Here is a 25617-nt window from a genome sequence, read left to right as displayed (position 1 = left end):
TTGACCCGTGGAACTGCGAAACCACACTGGCATGTCGGGCCTACACAAGACTATTTTCAAGAGATCTATTTTTGTGTCACAACAGTCAGGAGACACTACTGTTTTTCTTTACGGAAAAAACTACCAAAAGCTGAATAATAGAGATTTTTTACCGTGGGATGGCAAAACCACAGTTATTGTTTACTGGGGTATACCACACTTTTTTATAAAGAGATATTTGTGGCTGAACAGTGAGCGACACACTCAAACTGCTATTTTTTTAGATACCAAAGGCCCAAAACTGGATAGTACAACGATTTGACCCGTGGAACTGCGAAACCACACTGGCATGTCGGGCCTACACAAGACTATTTTCAACAGATATATTTTTGTGTCAAAACAGTCAGGAGACACTACTGTTTTTCTTTACGGAAAAAACTACCAAAAGCTGAATAATATAGATTTTTTACGTTGGGATGGCAAAACCACAGTTATTGTTTACTGGGGTATACCACACTTTTTTATACAGAGATATTTGCGGCTGAACAGTGAGCGACACACTCAAACTGCTATTTTTTTAGATACCAAAGGCCCAAAACTGGATAGTACAACAATTTGACCCGTGGAACTGCGAAACCACACTGGGATGTCGGGCCTACACAAGACTATTTTCAACAGATATATTTTTGTGTCACAACAGTCAGGAGACACTACTGTTTTTCTTTACGGAAAAAGCTACCAAAAGCTGAATAATAGAGATTTTTTACCGTGGGATGGCAAAACCACAGTTATTGTTTACTGGGGTATACCACCCTTTTTAAATAGAGATATTTGCGGCTGAACAGTGAGCGACACACTCAAACTGGTTTTTTTTTAGATACCAAAGGCCCAAAACTGGATAGCACAGCGATTTGACCAGTGGAACTGCGAAACCACACTGGGATGTCGGGCCTACACAAGACTATTTTCAACAGATATATTTTTGTGTCACAACAGTCAGGAGACACTACTGTTTTTCTTTACGGAAAAAACTACCAAAAGCTGAATAATAGAGATTTTTTACTGTGGGATGGCAAAACCACAGTTATTGGTTACTGGGGTATACCACACTTTTTTAAATAGAGATATTTGCAGCTGAACAGTGAGCGTCACACTCAAACTGCTCTTTTTTAGATACCAAAGGCCCAAAACTTGATAGTACAGCGATTTGACCCGTGGAACTGCGAAACCACACTGGGATGTCGGGCCTACACAAGACTATTTTCAAGAGATATATTTTTGTGTCACAACAGTCAGGAGACACTACTGTTTTTCTTTACGGAAAAAACTACCAAAAGCTGAATAATAGAGATTTTTTACCGTGGGATAGCAAAACCACAGTTATTGTTTACTGGGGTATACCACACTTTTTTAAATAGAGATATTTGCGGCTGAACAGTGAGCGACACACTCAAACTGCTTTTTTTTTAGATTCCAAAGGCCCAAAACTTGATTAGTACAGCGATTTGACCAGTGGAACTGCGAAACCACACTGGGATGTCGGGCCTACACAAGACTATTTTCAACAGATATATTTTTGTGTCACAACAGTCAGGAGACACTACTGTTTTTCTTTACGGAAAAACTACCAAAAGCTGAATAATAGAGATTTTTTACCGTGGGATGGCAAAACCACAGTTATTGGTTACTGGAGTATACCACACTTTTTTAAATAGAGATATTTGCGGCTGAACAGTGAGCGACACACTCAAACTGCTTTTTTTTAGATACCAAAGGCACAAACTTGATAGTACAGCGATTTGACCCGTGGAACTGCGAAACCAAACTGGGATGTCGGGCCTACACAAGACTATTTTCAACAGATATATTTTTGTGTCACAACAGTCAGGAGACACTACTGTTTTTCTTTACGGAAAAAACTACCAAAAGCTGAATAATAGAGATTTTTTACCGTGGGATGGCAAAACCACAGTTATTGTTTACTGGGGTATACCACACTTTTTTAAATAGAGATATTTGAGGCTGAACAGTGAGCGACACACTCAAACTGCTTTTTTTTTAGATACCAAAGGCCCAAAACTGGATAGTACAGCGATTTGACCAGTGGAACTGCGAAACCACACTGGGATGTCGGGCCTACACAAGACTATTTTCAACAGATATATTTTTGTGTCACAACAGTCAGGAGACACTACTGTTTTTCTTTACGGAAAAAACTACCAAAAGCTAAATAATAGAGATTTTTTACCGTGGGATGGCAAAACCACAGTTATTGTTTACGTGGGTATACCACACTTTTTAAATAGAGATATTTGCTGCTGAACAGTGAGCGACACACTCAAACTGCTTTTTTTTAAGATACCAAATGCCCAAAACTGGATAGTACAACGATTTGACTGGTGGAACTGCGAAACCACACTGGGATGTCGGGCCTACACAAGACTATTTTCAACAGATATATTTTTGTGTCACAACAGTCAGGAGACACTACTCTTTTTCTTTACGGAAAAAACTACCAAAAGCTGAATAATAGAGATTTTTTACCGTGGGATGGCAAAACCACAGTTATTGTTTACTGGGGTATACCACACTTTTTTATATAGAGATATTTGTGGCTGAACAGTGAGCGACACACTCAAACTGCTATTTTTTTAGATACCAAAGGCCCAAAACTGGATAGTACAACAATTTGACCCGTGAAACTGCAAAACCACACTGGGATGTCGGGCCTACACAAGACTATTTTCAACAGATATATTTTTGTGTCACAACAGTCAGGAGACACTACTGTTTTTCTTTACGGAAAAAACTACCAAAAGCTGAATAATAGAGATTTTTTACCGTGGGATGGAAAAACCACAGTTATTGGTTACTGGGGTATACCACACTTTTTTAAATAGAGATATTTGCGGCTGAACAGTGAGCGACACACTCAATCTGCTTTTTTTTAGATACCAAATGCCCAAAACTTGATAGTACAGCGATTTGACCCGTGGAACTGCAATACCACACTGGGATGTCGGGCCTACACAAGACTATTTTCAACAGATATATTTTTGTGTCACAACAGTCAGGAGACACTACTGTTTTTCTTTACGGAAAAAACTACCAAAAGCTGAATAATAGAGATTTTTTACCGTGGGATGGCAAAACCAGAGTTATTGTTTACTGGGGTATACCACACTTTTTTAAATAGAGATATTTGCGGCTGAACAGTGAGCAACACACTCAAACTGCTTTTTTTTAAGATACCAAATGCCCAAAACTGGATAGTACAATGATTTGACCGGTGGAACTGCGAAACCACACTGGGATGTCGGGCCTACACAAGACTATTTTCAACAGATATATTTTTGTGTCACAACAGTCAAGAGACACTACTGTTTTTCTTTACGGAAAAAACTACCAAAAGCTGAATAATAGAGATTTTTTACCGTGGGATGGCAAAACCACCGTTATTGTTTACTGGGGTACACCACAATTTTTTAAATAGAGATATTTGCGGCTGAACAGTGAGCGACACACTCAAACTGCTTTTTTTTTAGATACCAAAGGCCCAAAACTGGATAGTACAGCGATTTGACCCGTGGAACTGCGAAACCACACTGGCATGTCGGGCCTACACAAGACTATTTTCAAGAGATCTATTTTTGTGTCACAACAGTCAGGAGACACTACTGTTTTTCTTTACGGAACAAACTACCAAAAGCTGAATAATAGAGATTTTTTACCGTGGGATGGCAAAACCACAGTTATTGTTTACTGGGGTATACCACACTTTTTTAAATAGAGATATTTGTGGCTGAACAGTGAGCGACACACTTCAACTGCTTTTTTTTTAGATTCCAAAGGCCCAAAACTGGATAGTACAGCGATTTGACCAGTGGAACTGCGAAACCACACTGGGATGTCGGGCCTACACAAGACTATTTTCAACAGATATATTTTTGTGTCACAACAGTCAGGAGACACTACTGTTTTTCTTTACGGAAAAAACTAATAAAAGCTGAATAATAGAGATTTTTTACCGTGGGATGGCAAAACCACAGTTATTGTTTACTGGGGTATACCACCCTTTTTAAATAGAGATATTTGCGGCTGAACAGTGAGCGACACACTCAAACTGCTTTTTTTTTAGATACCAAAGGCCCAAAACTGGATAGCACAGCGATTTGACCAGTGGAACTGCGAAACCACACTGGGATGTCGGGCCTACACAAGACTATTTTCAACAGATATATTTTTGTGTCACAACAGTCAGGAGACACTACTGTTTTTCTTTACGGAAAAAACTACCAAAAGCTGAATAATAGAGATTTTTTACTGTGGGATGGCAAAACCACAGTTATTGGTTACTGGGGTATACCACACTTTTTTAAATAGAGATATTTGCAGCTGAACAGTGAGCGTCACACTCAAACTGCTCTTTTTTAGATACCAAAGGCCCAAAACTTGATAGTACAGCGATTTGACCCGTGGAACTGCGAAACCACACTGGGATGTCAGGCCTACACAAGACTATTTTCAAGAGATATATTTTTGTGTCACAACAGTCAGGAGACACTACTGTTTTTCTTTACGGAAAAAACTACCAAAAGCTGAATAATAGAGATTTTTTACCGTGGGATAGCAAAACCACAGTTATTGTTTACTGGGGTATACCACACTTTTTTAAATAGAGATATTTGCGGCTGAACAGTGAGCGACACACTCAAACTGCTTTTTTTTTAGATTCCAAAGGCCCAAAACTTGATTAGTACAGCGATTTGACCAGTGGAACTGCGAAACCACACTGGGATGTCGGGCCTACACAAGACTATTTTCAACAGATATATTTTTGTGTCACAACAGTCAGGAGACACTACTGTTTTTCTTTACGGAAAAAGCTACCAAAAGCTGAATAATAGAGATTTTTTACCGTGGGATGGCAAAACCACAGTTATTGTTTACTGGGGTATACCACACTTTTTAAATAGAGATATTTGCGGCTGAACAGTGAGCGACACACTCAAACTGCTTTTTTTTTAGATACCAAAGGCCCAAAACTGGATAGTACAGCGATTTGACCAGTGGAACTGCGAAACCACACTGGGATACGGGCCTACACAAGACTATTTTCAACAGATATATTTTTGTGTCACAACAGTCAGGAGACACTACTGTTTTTCTTTACGGAAAAAACTACCAAAAGCTGAATAATAGAGATTTTTTACCGTGGGATGGCAAAACCACAGTTTTTGGTTACTGGGGTATACCACACTTTTTTAAATAGAGATATTTGCGGCTGAACAGTGAGCGACACACTCAAACTGCTTTTTTTTAAGATACCAAATGCCCAAAACTGGATAGTACAACGATTTGACCGGTGGAACTGAGAAACCACACTGGGATGTCGGGCCTACACAAGACTATTTTCAACAGATATATTTTTGTGTCACAACAGTCAGGAGACACTACTGTTTTTCTTTACGGAAAAAACTACCAAAAGCTGAATAATAGAGATTTTTTACCGTGGGATGGCAAAACCACAGTTATTGTTTACGTGGGTATACCACACTTTTTAAATAGAGATATTTGCTGCTGAACAGTGAGCGACACACTCAAACTGCTTTTTTTTAAGTACCAAATGCCCAAAACTGGATAGTACAACGATTTGACCGGTGGAACTGCGAAACCACACTGGGATGTCGGGCCTACACAAGACTATTTTCAACAGATATATTTTTGTGTCACAACAGTCAGGAGACACTACTCTTTTTCTTTACGGAAAAAACTACCAAAAGCTGAATAATAGAGATTTTTTACCGTGGGATGGCAAAACCACAGTTATTGTTTACTGGGGTATACCACACTTTTTTATATAGAGATATTTGTGGCTGAACAGTGAGCGACACACTCAAACTGCTATTTTTTTAGATACCAAAGGCCCAAAACTGGATAGTACAACAATTTGACCCGTGAAACTGCAAAACCACACTGGGATGTCGGGCCTACACAAGACTATTTTCAACAGATATATTTTTGTGTCACAACAGTCAGGAGACACTACTGTTTTTCTTTACGGAAAAAACTACCAAAAGCTGAATAATAGAGATTTTTTACCGTGGGATGGAAAAACCACAGTTATTGGTTACTGGGGTATACCACACTTTTTTAAATAGAGATATTTGCGGCTGAACAGTGAGCGACACACTCAATCTGCTTTTTTTTAGATACCAAATGCCCAAAACTTGATAGTACAGCGATTTGACCCGTGGAACTGCGATACCACACTGGGATGTCGGGCCTACACAAGACTATTTTCAACAGATATATTTTTGTGTCACAACAGTCAGGAGACACTACTGTTTTTCTTTACGGAAAAAACTACCAAAAGCTGAATAATAGAGATTTTTTACCGTGGGATGGCAAAACCACAGTTATTGTTTACTGGGGTATACCACACTTTTTTAAATAGAGATATTTGCGGCTGAACAGTGAGCGACACACTCAAACTGCTTTTTTTTAAGATACCAAATGCCCAAAACTGGATAGTACAATGATTTGACTGGTGGAACTGCGAAACCACACTGGGATGTCGGGCCTACACAAGACTATTTTCAACAGATATATTTTTGTGTCAAAACAGTCAAGAGACACTACTGTTTTTGTTTACGGAAAAAACTACCAAAAGCTGAATAATAGAGATTTTTTACCGTGGGATGGCAAAACCACAGTTATTGTTTACTGGGGTATACCACACTTTTTTATATAGAGATATTTGTGGCTGAACAGTGAGCGACACACTCAAACTGCTATTTTTTTAGATACCAAAGGCCCAAAACTGGATAGTACAACAATTTGACCCGTGAAACTGCAAAACCACACTGGGATGTCGGGCCTACACAAGACTATTTTCAACAGATATATTTTTGTGTCACAACAGTCAGGAGACACTACTGTTTTTCTTTACGGAAAAAACTACCAAAAGCTGAATAATAGAGATTTTTTACCGTGGGATGGAAAAACCACAGTTATTGGTTACTGGGGTATACCACACTTTTTTAAATAGAGATATTTGCGGCTGAACAGTGAGCGACACACTCAATCTGCTTTTTTTTAGATACCAAATGCCCAAAACTTGATAGTACAGCGATTTGACCCGTGGAACTGCGATACCACACTGGGATGTCGGGCCTACACAAGACTATTTTCAACAGATATATTTTTGTGTCACAACAGTCAGGAGACACTACTGTTTTTCTTTACGGAAAAAACTACCAAAAGCTGAATAATAGAGATTTTTTACCGTGGGATGGCAAAACCACAGTTATTGTTTACTGGGGTATACCACACTTTTTTAAATAGAGATATTTGCGGCTGAACAGTGAGCGACACACTCAAACTGCTTTTTTTTAAGATACCAAATGCCCAAAACTGGATAGTACAATGATTTGACCGGTGGAACTGCGAAACCACACTGGGATGTCGGGCCTACACAAGACTATTTTCAACAGATATATTTTTGTGTCACAACAGTCAAGAGACACTACTGTTTTTCTTTACGGAAAAAACTACCAAAAGCTGAATAATAGAGATTTTTTACCGTGGGATGGCAAAACCACAGTTATTGTTTACTGGGGTACACCACAATTTTTTAAATAGAGATATTTGCGGCTAAACAGTGAGCGACACACTCAAACTGCTTTTTTTTTAGATACCAAAGGCCCAAAACTGGATAGTACAGCGATTTGACCCGTGGAACTGCGAAACCACACTGGCATGTCGGGCCTACACAAGACTATTTTCAAGAGATCTATTTTTGTGTCACAACAGTCAGGAGACACTACTGTTTTTCTTTACGGAAAAAACTACCAAAAGCTGAATAATAGAGATTTTTTACCGTGGGATGGCAAAACCACAGTTATTGTTTACTGGGGTATACCACACTTTTTTATATAGAGATATTTGCGGCTGAACAGTGAGCGACACACTCAAACTGCTATTTTTTTAGATACCAAAGGCCCAAAACTGGATAGTACAACGATTTGACCCGTGTAACTGCAAAACCACACTGGGATGTCGGGCCTACACAAGACTATTTTCAACAGATATATTTTTGTGTCACAACAGTCAGGAGACACTACTGTTTTTCTTTACGGAACAAACTACCAAAAGCTGAATAATAGAGATTTTTTACCGTTGGATGGCAAAACCACAGTTATTGTTTACTGGGGTATACCACACTTTTTTAAATAGAGATATTTGTGGCTGAACAGTGAGCGACACACTCCAACTGCTTTTTTTTTAGATTCCAAAGGCCCAAAACTGGATAGTACAGCGATTTGACCAGTGGAACTGCGAATCCACACTGGGATGTCGGGCCTACACAAGACTATTTTCAACAGATATATTTTTGTGTCACAACAGTCAGGAGACACTACTGTTTTTCTTTACGGAAAAAACTAATAAAAGCTGAATAATAGAGATTTTTTACCGTGGGATGGCAAAACCACAGTTATTGGTTACTGGGGTATACCACACTTTTTTAAATAGAGATATTTGCGGCTGAACAGTGAGCGACACACTCAAACTGCTTTTTTTTAGATACCAAAGGCCCAAAACTTGATAGTACAGCGATTTGACCCGTGGAACTGCGAAACCACACTGGGATGTCGGGCCTACACAAGACTATTTTCAACAGATATATTTTTGTGTCACAACAGTCAGGAGACACTACTGTTTTTCTTTACGGAAAAAGCTACCAAAAGCTGAATAATAGAGATTTTTTACCGTGGGATGGCAAAACCACAGTTATTGTTTACTGGGGTATACTACCCTTTTTAAATAGAGATATTTGCGGCTGAACAGTGAGCGACACACTCAAACTGCTTTTTTTTTAGATACCAAAGGCCCAAAACTGGATAGCACAGCGATTTGACCAGTGGAACTGCGAAACCACACTGGGATGTCGGGCCTACACAAGACTATTTTCAACAGATATATTTTTGTGTCACAACAGTCAGGAGACACTACTGTTTTTCTTTACGGAAAAAACTACCAAAAGCTGAATAATAGAGATTTTTTACTGTGGGATGGCAAAACCACAGTTATTGGTTACTGGGGTATACCACACTTTTTTAAATAGAGATATTTGCAGCTGAACAGTGAGCGTCACACTCAAACTGCTCTTTTTTAGATACCAAAGGCCCAAAACTTGATAGTACAGCGATTTGACCCGTGGAACTGCGAAACCACACTGGGATGTCAGGCCTACACAAGACTATTTTCAAGAGATATATTTTTGTGTCACAACAGTCAGGAGACACTACTGTTTTTCTTTACGGAAAAAACTACCAAAAGCTGAATAATAGAGATTTTTTACCGTGGGATAGCAAAACCACAGTTATTGTTTACTGGGGTATACCACACTTTTTTAAATAGAGATATTTGCGGCTGAACAGTGAGCGACACACTCAAACTGCTTTTTTTTTAGATTCCAAAGGCCCAAAACTTGATTAGTACAGCGATTTGACCAGTGGAACTGCGAAACCACACTGGGATGTCGGGCCTACACAAGACTATTTTCAACAGATATATTTTTGTGTCACAACAGTCAGGAGACACTACTGTTTTTCTTTACGGAAAAAGCTACCAAAAGCTGAATAATAGAGATTTTTTACCGTGGGATGGCAAAACCACAGTTATTGTTTACTGGGGTATACCACACTTTTTAAATAGAGATATTTGCGGCTGAACAGTGAGCGACACACTCAAACTGCTTTTTTTTTAGATACCAAAGGCCCAAAACTGGATAGTACAGCGATTTGACCAGTGGAACTGCGAAACCACACTGGGATATCGGGCCTACACAAGACTATTTTCAACAGATATATTTTTGTGTCACAACAGTCAGGAGACACTACTGTTTTTCTTTACGGAAAAAACTACCAAAAGCTGAATAATAGAGATTTTTTACCGTGGGATGGCAAAACCACAGTTTTTGGTTACTGGGGTATACCACACTTTTTTAAATAGAGATATTTGCGGCTCAACAGTGAGCGACACACTCAAACTGCTTTTTTTTAAGATACCAAATGCCCAAAACTGGATAGTACAACGATTTGACCGGTGGAACTGAGAAACCACACTGGGATGTCGGGCCTACACAAGACTATTTTCAAGAGATATATTTTTGTGTCACAACAGTCAGGAGACACTACTGTTTTTCTTTACGGAAAAAACTACCAAAAGCTGAATAATAGAGATTTTTTACCGTGGGATGGCAAAACCACAGTTATTGTTTACTGGGGTATACCACAATTTTTTAAATAGAGATATTTGCGGCTGAACAGTGAGCGACACACTCAAACTGCATTTTTTTTAGATACCAAAGGTCCAAAACTGGATAGTACAGCGATTTGACCCGTGGAACTGCGAAACCACACTGGCATGTCGGGCCTACACAAGACTATTTTCAACAGATATATTTTTGTGTCACAACAGTCAGGAGACACTACTGTTTTTCTTTACGGAAAAAACTACCAAAAGCTGAATAATAGAGATTTTTTACCGTGGGATGGCAAAACCTCAGTTATTGTTTACTGGGGTATACCACACTTTTTTAAATAGAGATATTTGCGGCTGAACAGTGAGCGACACACTCAAACTGCTTTTTTTTTAGATTCCAAAGGCCCAAAACTGGATAGTACAGCGATTTGACCAGTGGAACTGCGAAACCACACTGGGATGTCGGGCCTACACAAGACTATTTTCAACAGATATATTTTTGTGTCACAACAGTCAGGAGACACTACTGTTTTTCTTTACGGAAAAAACTACCAAAAGCTGAATAATAGAGATTTTTTACCGTGGGATGGCAAAACCACAGTTATTGTTTACTGGGGTATACCACACTTTTTTAAATAGAGATATTTGCGGCTGAACAGTGAGCGACACACTCAAACTACTTTTTTTTTAGATACCAAAGGCCCAAAACTGGATAGTACAGCGATTTGACCCGTGGAACTGCGAAACCACACTGGGATGTCGGGCCTACACAAGACTATTTTCAACAGATATATTTTTGTGTCACAACAGTCAGGAGACACTACTGTTTTTCTTTACGGAAAAAACTACCAAAAGCTGAATAATAGAGATTTTTTACCGTGGGATGGCAAAACCACAGTTATTGTTTACCTGGGTATACCACACTTTTTTAAATAGAGATATTTGCTGCTGAACAGTGAGCAACACACTCAAACTGCTTTTTTTTAAGATACCAAATGCCCAAAACTGGATAGTACAACGATTTGACCGGTGGAACTGCGAAACCACACTGGGATGTCGGGCCTACACAAGACTATTTTCAACAGATATATTTTTGTGTCACAACAGTCAGGAGACACTACTGTTTTTCTTTACGGAAAAAACGACCAAAAGCTGAATAATAGAGATTTTTTACCGTGGGATGGCAAAACCACAGTTATTGTTTACTGGGGTATACCACACTTTTTTAAATAGAGATATTTGTGGCTGAACAGTGAGCGACACACTCCAACTGCTTTTTTTTTAGATTCCAAAGGCCCAAAACTGGATAGTACAGCGATTTGACCAGTGGAACTGCGAAACCACACTGGGATGTCGGGCCTACACAAGACTATTTTCAACAGATATATTTTTGTGTCACAACAGTCAGGAGACACTACTGTTTTTCTTTACGGAAAAAACTACCAAAAGCTGAATAATAGAGATTTTTTACCGTGGGATGGCAAAACCACAGTTATTGTTTACTGGGGTATACCACAATTTTTTAAATAGAGATATTTGCGGCTGAACAGTGAGCGACACACTCAAACTGCATTTTTTTTTAGATACCAAAGGTCCAAAACTGGATAGTACAGCGATTTGACCCGTGGAACTGCGAAACCACACTGGCATGTCGGGCCTACACAAGACTATTTTCAACAGATATATTTTTGTGTCACAACAGTCAGGAGACACTACTGTTTTTCTTTATGGAAAAAACTACCAAAAGCTGAATAATAGAGATTTTTTACCGTGGGATGGCAAAACCTCAGTTATTGTTTACTGGGGTATACCACACTTTTTTAAATAGAGATATTTGCGGCTGAACAGTGAGCGACACACTCAAACTGCTTTTTTTTTAGATTCCAAAGGCCCAAAACTGGATAGTACAGCGATTTGACCAGTGGAACTGCGAAACCACACTGGGATGTCGGGCCTACACAAGACTATTTTCAACAGATATATTTTTGTGTCACAACAGTCAGGAGACACTACTGTTTTTCTTTACGGAAAAAACTACCAAAAGCTGAATAATAGAGATTTTTTACCGTGGGATGGCAAAAACACAGTTATTGTTTACCTGGGTATACCACACTTTTTTAAATAGAGATATTTGCTGCTGAACAGTGAGCAACACACTCAAACTGCTTTTTTTTAAGATACCAAATGCCCAAAACTGGATAGTACAACGATTTGACCGGTGGAACTGCGAAACCACACTGGGATGTCGGGCCTACACAAGACTATTTTCAACAGATATATTTTTGTGTCACAACAGTCAGGAGACACTACTGTTTTTCTTTACGGAAAAAACGACCAAAAGCTGAATAATAGAGATTTTTTACCGTGGGATGGCAAAACCACAGTTATTGTTTACTGGGGTATACCACACTTTTTTAAATAGAGATATTTGTGGCTGAACAGTGAGCGACACACTCCAACTGCCTTTTTTTTAGATTCCAAAGGCCCAAAACTGGATAGTACAGCGATTTGACCAGTGGAACTGCGAAACCACACTGGGATGTCGGGCCTACACAAGACTATTTTCAACAGATATATTTTTGTGTCACAACAGTCAGGAGACACTACTGTTTTTCTTTACGGAAAAAACTAATAAAAGCTGAATAATAGAGATTTTTTACCGTGGGATGGCAAAACCACAGTTATTGGTTACTGGGGTATACCACACTTTTTTAAATAGAGATATTTGCGGCTGAACAGTGAGCGACACACTCAAACTGCTTTTTTTTAGATACCAAAGGCCCAAAACTTGATAGTACAGCGATTTGACCCGTGGAACTGCGAAACCACACTGGGATGTCGGGCCTACACAAGACTATTTTCAACAGATATATTTTGGTGTCACAACAGTCAGGAGACACTACTGTTTTTCTTTACGGAAAAAACTACCAAAAGCTGAATAATAGAGATTTTTTACCGTGGGATGGCAAAACCACAGTTATTGTTTACCTGGGTATACCACACTTTTTTAAATAGAGATATTTGCTGCTGAACAGTGAGCAACACACTCAAACTGCTTTTTTTTAAGATACCAAATGCCCAAAACTGGATAGTACAACGATTTGACCGGTGGAACTGCGAAACCACACTGGGATGTCGGGCCTACACAAGACTATTTTCAACAGATATATTTTTGTGTCACAACAGTCAGGAGACACTACTGTTTTTCTTTACGGAAAAAACGACCAAAAGCTGAATAATAGAGATTTTTTACCGTGGGATGGCAAAACCACAGTTATTGTTTACTGGGGTATACCACACTTTTTTAAATAGAGATATTTGTGGCTGAACAGTGAGCGACACACTCCAACTGCTTTTTTTTTAGATTCCAAAGGCCCAAAACTGGATAGTACAGCGATTTGACCAGTGGAACTGCGAAACCACACTGGGATGTCGGGCCTACACAAGACTATTTTCAACAGATATATTTTTGTGTCACAACAGTCAGGAGACACTACTGTTTTTCTTTACGGAAAAAACTACCAAAAGCTGAATAATAGAGATTTTTTACCGTGGGATGGCAAAACCACAGTTATTGTTTACTGGGGTATACCACAATTTTTTAAATAGAGATATTTGCGGCTGAACAGTGAGCGACACACTCAAACTGCATTTTTTTTAGATACCAAAGGTCCAAAACTGGATAGTACAGCGATTTGACCCGTGGAACTGCGAAACCACACTGGCATGTCGGGCCTACACAAGACTATTTTCAACAGATATATTTTTGTGTCACAACAGTCAGGAGACACTACTGTTTTCCTTTACGGAAAAAACTACCAAAAGCTGAATAATAGAGATTTTTTACCGTGGGATGGCAAAACCTCAGTTATTGTTTACTGGGGTATACCACACTTTTTTAAATAGAGATATTTGCGGCTGAACAGTGAGCGACACACTCAAACTGCTTTTTTTTTAGATTCCAAAGGCCCAAAACTGGATAGTACAGCGATTTGACCAGTGGAACTGCGAAACCACACTGGGATGTCGGGCCTACACAAGACTATTTTCAACAGATATATTTTTGTGTCACAACAGTCAGGAGACACTACTGTTTTGCTTTACGGAAAAAACTACCAAAAGCTGAATAATAGAGATTTTTTACCGTGGGATGGCAAAACCACAGTTATTGTTTACTGGGGTATAACACACTTTTTTAAATAGAGATATTTGCGGCTGAACAGTGAGCGACACACTCAGACTGCTTTTTTTTTAGATACCAAAGGCCCAAAACTGGATAGTACAGCGATTTGACCCGTGGAACTGCGAAACCACACTGGGATGTCGGGCCTACACAAGACTATTTTCAACAGATATATTTTTGTGTCACAACAGTCAGGAGACACTACTGTTTTTCTTTACGGAAAAAACTACCAAAAGCTGAATAATAGAGATTTTTTACCGTGGGATGGCAAAAACACAGTTATTGTTTACCTGGGTATACCACACTTTTTTAAATAGAGATATTTGCTGCTGAACAGTGAGCAACACACTCAAACTGCTTTTTTTTAAGATACCAAATGCCCAAAACTGGATAGTACAACGATTTGACCGGTGGAACTGCGAAACCACACTGGGATGTCGGGCCTACACAAGACTATTTTCAACAGATATATTTTTGTGTCACAACAGTCAGGAGACACTACTGTTTTTCTTTACGGAAAAAACGACCAAAAGCTGAATAATAGAGATTTTTTACCGTGGGATGGCAAAACCACAGTTATTGTTTACTGGGGTATACCACACTTTTTTAAATAGAGATATTTGTGGCTGAACAGTGAGCGACACACTCCAACTGCTTTTTTTTTAGATTCCAAAGGCCCAAAACTGGATAGTACAGCGATTTGACCAGTGGAACTGCGAAACCACACTGGGATGTCGGGCCAACCAAGACTATTTTCAACAGATATATTTTTGTGTCACAACAGTCAGGAGACACTACTGTTTTTCTTTACGGAAAAAACTAATAAAAGCTGAATAATAGAGATTTTTTACCGTGGGATGGCAAAACCACAGTTATTGGTTACTGGGGTATACCACACTTTTTTAAATAGAGATATTTGCGGCTGAACAGTGAGCGACACACTCAAACTGCTTTTTTTTAGATACCAAAGGCCCAAAACTTGATAGTACAGCGATTTGACCCGTGGAACTGCGAAACCACACTGGGATGTCGGGCCTACACAAGACTATTTTCAACAGATATATTTTTGTGTCACAACAGTCAGGAGACACTACTGTTTTTCTTTACGGAAAAAGCTACCAAAAGCTGAATAATAGAGATTTATTACCGTGGGATGGCAAAACCACAGTTATTGTTTACTGGGGTATACCACCCTTTTTAAATAGAGATATTTGCGGCTGAACAGTGAGCGACACACTCAAACTGCTTTTTTTTTAGATACCAAAGGCCCAAAACTGGATAGCACAGCGATTTGACCAGTGGAACTGCGAAACCACACTGGGATGTCGGGCCTACACAAGACTATTTTCAACAGATATATTTTTGTGTCACAACAGTCAGGAGACACTACTGTTTTTCTTTACGGAAAAAACTACCAAAAGCTGAATAATAGAGATTTTTTACTGTGGGATGGCAAAACCACAGTTATTGGTTACTGGGGTATACCACACTTTTTTAAATAGAGATATTTGCAGCTGAACAGTGAGCGTCACACTCAAACTGCTCTTTTTTAGATACCAAAGGCCCAAAACTTGATAGTACAGCGATTTGACCCGTGGAACTGCGAAACCACACTGGGATGTCAGGCCTACACAAGACTATTTTCAAGAGATATATTTTTGTGTCACAACAGTCAGGAGACACTACTGTTTTTCTTTACGGAAAAAACTACCAAAAGCTGAATAATAGAGATTTTTTACCGTGGGATGGCAAAACCTCAGTTATTGTTTACTGGGGTATACCACACTTTTTTAAATAGAGATATTTGCGGCTGAACAGTGAGCGACACACTCAAACTGCTTTTTTTTTAGATTCCAAAGGCCCAAAACTGGATAGTACAGCGATTTGACCAGTGGAACTGCGAAACCACACTGGGATGTCGGGCCTACACAAGACTATTTTCAACAGATATATTTTTGTGTCACAACAGTCAGGAGACACTACTGTTTTTCTTTACGGAAAAAACTACCAAAAGCTGAATAATAGAGATTTTTTACCGTGGGATGGCAAAACCACAGTTATTGTTTACCTGGGTATACCACACTTTTTTAAATAGAGATATTTGCTGCTGAACAGTGAGCAACACACTCAAACTGCTTTTTTTTAAGATACCAAATGCCCAAAACTGGATAGTACAACGATTTGACCGGTGGAACTGCGAAACCACACTGGGATGTCGGGCCTACACAAGACTATTTTCAACAGATATATTTTTGTGTCACAACAGTCAGGAGACACTACTGTTTTTCTTTACGGAAAAAACGACCAAAAGCTGAATAATAGAGATTTTTTACCGTGGGATGGCAAAACCACAGTTATTGTTTACTGGGGTATACCACACTTTTTTAAATAGAGATATTTGTGGCTGAACAGTGAGCGACACACTCCAACTGCTTTTTTTTTAGATTCCAAAGGCCCAAAACTGGATAGTACAGCGATTTGACCAGTGGAACTGCGAAACCACACTGGGATGTCGGGCCTACACAAGACTATTTTCAACAGATATATTTTTGTGTCACAACAGTCAGGAGACACTACTGTTTTTCTTTACGGAAAAAACTAATAAAAGCTGAATAATAGAGATTTTTTACCGTGGGATGGCAAAACCACAGTTATTGGTTACTGGGGTATACCACACTTTTTTAAATAGAGATATTTGCGGCTGAACAGTGAGCGACACACTCAAACTGCTTTTTTTTAGATACCAAAGGCCCAAAACTTGATAGTACAGCGATTTGACCCGTGGAACTGCGAAACCACACTGGGATGTCGGGCCTACACAAGACTATTTTCAACAGATATATTTTTGTGTCACAACAGTCAGGAGACACTACTGTTTTTCTTTACGGAAAAAGCTACCAAAAGCTGAATAATAGAGATTTTTTACCGTGGGATGGCAAAACCACAGTTATTGTTTACTGGGGTATACCACCCTTTTTAAATAGAGATATTTGCGGCTGAACAGTGAGCGACACACTCAAACTGCTTTTTTTTTAGATACCAAAGGCCCAAAACTGGATAGCACAGCGATTTGACCAGTGGAACTGCGAAACCACACTGGGATGTCGGGCCTACACAAGACTATTTTCAACAGATATATTTTTGTGTCACAACAGTCAGGAGACACTACTGTTTTTCTTTACGGAAAAAACTACCAAAAGCTGAATAATAGAGATTTTTTACTGTGGGATGGCAAAACCACAGTTATTGGTTACTGGGGTATACCACACTTTTTTAAATAAAGATATTTGCAGCTGAACAGTGAGCGTCACACTCAAACTGCTCTTTTTTAGATACCAAAGGCCCAAAACTTGATAGTACAGCGATTTGACCCGTGGAACTGCGAAACCACACTGGGATGTCAGGCCTACACAAGACTATTTTCAAGAGATATATTTTTGTGTCACAACAGTCAGGAGACACTACTGTTTTTCTTTACGGAAAAAACTACCAAAAGCTGAATAATAGAGATTTTTTACCGTGGGATGGCAAAACCACAGTTTTTGGTTACTGGGGTATACCACACTTTTTTAAATAGAGATATTTGCGGCTGAACAGTGAGCGACACACTCAAACTGCTTTTTTTTAAGATACCAAATGCCCAAAACTGGATAGTACAACGATTTGACCGGTGGAACTGAGAAACCACACTGGGATGTCGGGCCTACACAAGACTATTTTCAACAGATATATTTTTGTGTCACAACAGTCAGGAGACACTACTGTTTTTCTTTACGGAAAAAACTACCAAAAGCTGAATAATAGAGATTTTTTACCGTGGGATGGCAAAACCACAGTTATTGTTTACTGGGGTATACCACACTTTTTTAAATAGAGATATTTGCGGCTGAACAGTGAGCGACACACTCAAACTGCTTTTTTTTTAGATACCAAAGGCCCAAAACTGGATAGTACAGCGATTTGACCCGTGGAACTGCGAAACCACACTGGGATGTCGGGCCTACACAAGACTATTTTCAACAGATATATTTTTGTGTCACAACAGTCAGGAGACACTACTGTTTTTCTTTACGGAAAAAACTACCAAAAGCTGAATAATAGAGATTTTTTACCGTGGGATGGCAAAACCACAGTTTTTGGTTACTGGGGTATACCACACTTTTTTAAATAGAGATATTTGCGGCTGAACAGTGAGCGACACACTCAAACTGCTTTTTTTTAAGATACCAAATGCCCAAAACTGGATAGTACAACGATTTGACCGGTGGAACTGCGAAACCACACTGGGATGTCGGGCCTACACAAGACTATTTTCAACAGATATATTTTTGTGTCACAACAGTCAGGAGACACTACTGTTTTTCTTTACGGAAAAAACTACCAAAAGCTGAATAATAGAGATTTTTTACCGTGGGATGGCAAAACCACAGTTATTGTTTACTGGGGTATACCACACTTTTTTAAATAGAGATATTTGTGGCTGAACAGTGAGCGACACACTCCAACTGCTTTTTTTTTAGATTCCAAAGGCCCAAAACTGGATAGTACAGCGATTTGACCAGTGGAACTGCGAAACCACACTGGGATGTCGGGCCTACACAAGACTATTTTCAACAGATATATTTTTGTGTCACAACAGTCAGGAGACACTACTGTTTTTCTTTACGGAAAAAACTAATAAAAGCTGAATAATAGAGATTTTTTACCGTGGGATGGCAAAACCACAGTTATTGGTTACTGGGGTATACCACACTTTTTTAAATAGAGATATTTGCGGCTGAACAGTGAGCGACACACTCAAACTGCTTTTTTTTAGATACCAAAGGCCCAAAACTTGATAGTACAGCGATTTGACCCGTGGAACTGCGAAACCACACTGGGATGTCGGGCCTACACAAGACTATTTTCAACAGATATATTTTTGTGTCACAACAGTCAGGAGACACTACTGTTTTTCTTTACGGAAAAAGCTACCAAAAGCTGAATAATAGAGATTTTTTACCGTGGGATGGCAAAACCACAGTTATTGTTTACTGGGGTATACCACCCTTTTTAAATAGAGATATTTGCGGCTGAACAGTGAGCGACACACTCAAACTGCTTTTTTTTTAGATACCAAAGGCCCAAAACTGGATAGCACAGCGATTTGACCAGTGGAACTGCGAAACCACACTGGGATGTCGGGCCTACACAAGACTATTTTCAACAGATATATTTTTGTGTCACAACAGTCAGGAGACACTACTGTTTTTCTTTACGGAAAAAACTACCAAAAGCTGAATAATAGAGATTTTTTACTGTGGGATGGCAAAACCACAGTTATTGGTTACTGGGGTATACCACACTTTTTTAAATAAAGATATTTGCAGCTGAACAGTGAGCGTCACACTCAAACTGCTCTTTTTTAGATACCAAAGGCCCAAAACTTGATAGTACAGCGATTTGACCCGTGGAACTGCGAAACCACACTGGGATGTCAGGCCTACACAAGACTATTTTCAAGAGATATATTTTTGTGTCACAACAGTCAGGAGACACTACTGTTTTTCTTTACGGAAAAAACTACCAAAAGCTGAATAATAGAGATTTTTTACCGTGGGATGGCAAAACCACAGTTTTTGGTTACTGGGGTATACCACACTTTTTTAAATAGAGATATTTGCGGCTGAACAGTGAGCGACACACTCAAACTGCTTTTTTTTAAGATACCAAATGCCCAAAACTGGATAGTACAACGATTTGACCGGTGGAACTGAGAAACCACACTGGGATGTCGGGCCTACACAAGACTATTTTCAACAGATATATTTTTGTGTCACAACAGTCAGGAGACACTACTGTTTTTCTTTACGGAAAAAACTACCAAAAGCTGAATAATAGAGATTTTTTACCGTGGGATGGCAAAACCACAGTTATTGTTTACTGGGGTATACCACAATTTTTTAAATAGAGATATTTGCGGCTGAACAGTGAGCGACACACTCAAACTGCATTTTTTTTAGATACCAAAGGTCCAAAACTGGATAGTACAGCGATTTGACCCGTGGAACTGCGAAACCACACTGGCATGTCGGGCCTACACAAGACTATTTTCAACAGATATATTTTTGTGTCACAACAGTCAGGAGACACTACTGTTTTTCTTTACGGAAAAAACTACCAAAAGCTGAATAATAGAGATTTTTTACCGTGGGATGGCAAAACCTCAGTTATTGTTTACTGGGGTATACCACACTTTTTTAAATAGAGATATTTGCGGCTGAACAGTGAGCGACACACTCAAACTGCTTTTTTTTTAGATTCCAAAGGCCCAAAACTGGATAGTACAGCGATTTGACCAGTGGAACTGCGAAACCACACTGGGATGTCGGGCCTACACAAGACTATTTTCAACAGATATATTTTTGTGTCACAACAGTCAGGAGACACTACTGTTTTTCTTTACGGAAAAAACTACCAAAAGCTGAATAATAGAGATTTTTTACCGTGGGATGGCAAAACCACAGTTATTGTTTACTGGGGTATACCACACTTTTTTAAATAGAGATATTTGCGGCTGAACAGTGAGCGACACACTCAAACTGCTTTTTTTTTAGATACCAAAGGCCCAAAACTGGATAGTACAGCGATTTGACCCGTGGAACTGCGAAACCACACTGGGATGTCGGGCCTACACAAGACTATTTTCAACAGATATATTTTTGTGTCACAACAGTCAGGAGACACTTCTGTTTTTCTTTACGGAAAAAACTACCAAAAGCTGAATAATAGAGATTTTTTACCGTGGGATGGCAAAACCACAGTTATTGTTTACCTGGGTATACCACACTTTTTTAAATAGAGATATTTGCTGCTGAACAGTGAGCAATACACTCAAACTGCTTTTTTTTAAGATACCAAATGCCCAAAACTGGATAGTACAACGATTTGACCGGTGGAACTGCGAAACCACACTGGGATGTCGGGCCTACACAAGACTATTTTCAACAGATATATTTTTGTGTCATAACAGTCAGGAGACACTACTGTTTTTCTTTACGGAAAAAACTACCAAAAGCTGAATAATAGAGATTTTTTACCGTGGGATGGCAAAACCACAGTTATTGTTTACTGGGGTACACCACAATTTTTTAAATAGAGATATTTGCGGCTGAACAGTGAGCGACACACTCAAACTGCATTTTTTTTAGATACCAAAGGCCCAAAACTGGATAGTACAGCGATTTGACCAGTGGAACTGCGAAACCACACTGGGATGTCGGGCCTACACAAGACTATTTTCAACAGATATATTTTTGTGTCACAACAGTCAGGAGACACTACTGTTTTTCTTTACGGAAAAAACTACCAAAAGCTGAATAATAGAGATTTTTTACCGTGGGATGGCAAAACCACAGTTATTGTTTACTGGGGTATACAACACTTTTTGATATAGAGATATTTGCAGCTCAACAGTGAGCGACACACTCAAACTGCTTTTTTTTTAGATACCAAAGGCCCAAAGCTGGATAGCACAGCGATTTGACCAGTGGAACTGCGAAACCTCACTGGGATGTCGGGCCTACACAAGACTATTTTCAACAGATATATTTTTGTGTCACAACAGTCAGGAGACACTACTGTTTTTCTTTACGGAAAAAACTACCAAAAGCTGAATAATAGAGATTTTTTGTTGTGGGATGGCAAAACCACAGTTATTGGTTACTGGGGTATACCAAACTTTTTTAAATAGGGATATTTGCAGCTGAACAGTGAGCGTCACACTCAAACTGCTCTTTTTTAGATACCAAAGGCCCAAAACTTGATAGTACAGCGATTTGACCCGTGGAACTGCGAAACAACACTGGGATGTCGGGCCTACACAAGACTATTTTCAAGAGATATATTTTTGTGTCACAACAGTCAGGAGACACTACTGTTTTTCTCTACGGAAAAAACTACCAAAAGCTGAATAATAGAGATTTTTTACCGTGGGATAGCAAAACCACATTTATTGTTTACTGGGGTATACCACACTTTTTTCAATAGAGATATTTGCGGCTGAACAGTGAGCGACACACTCAAACTGCTTTTTTTTAGATTCCAAAGGCCCAAAACTTGATTAGTACAGCGATTCGACCAGTGGAACTGCGAAACCACACTGGGATGTCGGGCCTACACAAGACTATTTTCAACAGATATATTTTTGTGTCACAACAGTCAGGAGACACTACTGTTTTTCTTTACGGAAAAAGCTACCAAAAGCTGAATAATAGAGATTTTTTACCGTGGGATGGCAAAACCACAGTTATTGTTTACTGGGGTACACCACAATTTTTTAAATAGAGATATTTGCGGCTGAACAGTGAGCGACACATTCAAACTGCATTTTTTTTAGATAACAAAGGCCCAAAACTGGATAGCACAGCGATTTGACCAGTGGAACTGCGAAACCACACTGGGATGTCGGGCCTACACAAGACTATTTTCAACAGATATATTTTTGTGTCACAACAGTCAGGAGACACTACTGTTTTTCTTTACGGAAAAAACTACCAAAAGCTGAATAATAGAGATTTTTTACTGTGGGATGGCAAAACCACAGTTATTGGTTACTGGGGTATACCACACTTTTTTAAATAAAGATATTTGCAGCTGAACAGTGAGCGTCACACTCAAACTGCTCTTTTTTAGATACCAAAGGCCCAAAACTTGATAGTACAGCGATTTGACCCGTGGAACTGCGAAACCACACTGGGATGTCAGGCCTACACAAGACTATTTTCAAGAGATATATTTTTGTGTCACAACAGTCAGGAGACACTACTGTTTTTCTTTACGGAAAAAACTACCAAAAGCTGAATAATAGAGATTTTTTACCGTGGGATGGCAAAACCACAGTTTTTGGTTACTGGGGTATACCACACTTTTTTAAATAGAGATATTTGCGGCTGAACAGTGAGCGACACACTCAAACTGCTTTTTTTTAAGATACCAAATGCCCAAAACTGGATAGTACAACGATTTGACCGGTGGAACTGAGAAACCACACTGGGATGTCGGGCCTACACAAGACTATTTTCAACAGATATATTTTTGTGTCACAACAGTCAGGAGACACTACTGTTTTTCTTTACGGAAAAAACTACCAAAAGCTGAATAATAGAGATTTTTTACCGTGGGATGGCAAAACCACAGTTATTGTTTACTGGGGTATACCACAATTTTTTAAATAGAGATATTTGCGGCTGAACAGTGAGCGACACACTCAAACTGCATTTTTTTTAGATACCAAAGGTCCAAAACTGGATAGTACAGCGATTTGACCCGTGGAACTGCGAAACCACACTGGCATGTCGGGCCTACACAAGACTATTTTCAACAGATATATTTTTGTGTCACAACAGTCAGGAGACACTACTGTTTTTCTTTACGGAAAAAACTACCAAAAGCTGAATAATAGAGATTTTTTACCGAGGGATGGCAAAACCTCAGTTATTGTTTACTGGGGTATACCACACTTTTTTAAATAGAGATATTTGCGGCTGAACAGTGAGCGACACACTCAAACTGCTTTTTTTTTAGATTCCAAAGGCCCAAAACTGGATAGTACAGCGATTTGACCAGTGGAACTGCGAAACCACACTGGGATGTCGGGCCTACACAAGACTATTTTCAACAGATATATTTTTGTGTCACAACAGTCAGGAGACACTACTGTTTTTCTTTACGGAAAAAACTACCAAAAGCTGAATAATAGAGATTTTTTACCGTGGGATGGCAAAACCACAGTTATTGTTTACTGGGGTATACCACACTTTTTTAAATAGAGATATTTGCGGCTGAACAGTGAGCGACACACTCAAACTGCTTTTTTTTTAGATACCAAAGGCCCAAAACTGGATAGTACAGCGATTTGACCCGTGGAACTGCGAAACCACACTGGGATGTCGGGCCTACACAAGACTATTTTCAACAGATATATTTTTGTGTCACAACAGTCAGGAGACACTACTGTTTTTCTTTACGGAAAAAACTACCAAAAGCTGAATAATAGAGATTTTTTACCGTGGGATGGCAAAACCACAGTTTTTGGTTACTGGGGTATACCACACTTTTTTAAATAGAGATATTTGCGGCTGAACAGTGAGCGACACACTCAAACTGCTTTTTTTTAAGATACCAAATGCCCAAAACTGGATAGTACAACGATTTGACCGGTGGAACTGCGAAACCACACTGGGATGTCGGGCCTACACAAGACTATTTTCAACAGATATATTTTTGTGTCACAACAGTCAGGAGACACTACTGTTTTTCTTTACGGAAAAAACGACCAAAAGCTGAATAATAGAGATTTTTTACCGTGGGATGGCAAAACCACAGTTATTGTTTACTGGGGTATACCACACTTTTTTAAATAGAGATATTTGTGGCTGAACAGTGAGCGACACACTCCAACTGCTTTTTTTTTAGATTCCAAAGGCCCAAAACTGGATAGTACAGCGATTTGACCAGTGGAACTGCGAAACCACACTGGGATGTCGGGCCTACACAAGACTATTTTCAACAGATATATTTTTGTGTCACAACAGTCAGGAGACACTACTGTTTTTCTTTACGGAAAAAACTAATAAAAGCTGAATAATAGAGATTTTTTACCGTGGGATGGCAAAACCACAGTTATTGGTTACTGGGGTATACCACACTTTTTTAAATAGAGATATTTGCGGCTGAACAGTGAGCGACACACTCAAACTGCTTTTTTTTAGATACCAAAGGCCCAAAACTTGATAGTACAGCGATTTGACCCGTGGAACTGCGAAACCACACTGGGATGTCGGGCCTACACAAGACTATTTTCAACAGATATATTTTTGTGTCACAACAGTCAGGAGACACTACTGTTTTTCTTTACGGAAAAAGCTACCAAAAGCTGAATAATAGAGATTTTTTACCGTGGGATGGCAAAACCACAGTTATTGTTTACTGGGGTATACCACCCTTTTTAAATAGAGATATTTGCGGCTGAACAGTGAGCGACACACTCAAACTGCTTTTTTTTTAGATACCAAAGGCCCAAAACTGGATAGCACAGCGATTTGACCAGTGGAACTGCGAAACCACACTGGGATGTCGGGCCTACACAAGACTATTTTCAACAGATATATTTTTGTGTCACAACAGTCAGGAGACACTACTGTTTT

The sequence above is a fragment of the Phyllobates terribilis genome, unplaced genomic scaffold (assembly GCF_046119375.1).
Source record: "Phyllobates terribilis strain yellow unplaced genomic scaffold, ASM4611937v1 Scaffold_1__5_contigs__length_1240528914, whole genome shotgun sequence".
Classification (NCBI taxonomy): domain Eukaryota; kingdom Metazoa; phylum Chordata; class Amphibia; order Anura; family Dendrobatidae; genus Phyllobates; species Phyllobates terribilis.
The sequence above is the reverse complement of the archived record's forward strand: the minus strand, read 5'-3'. Positions refer to the sequence as shown.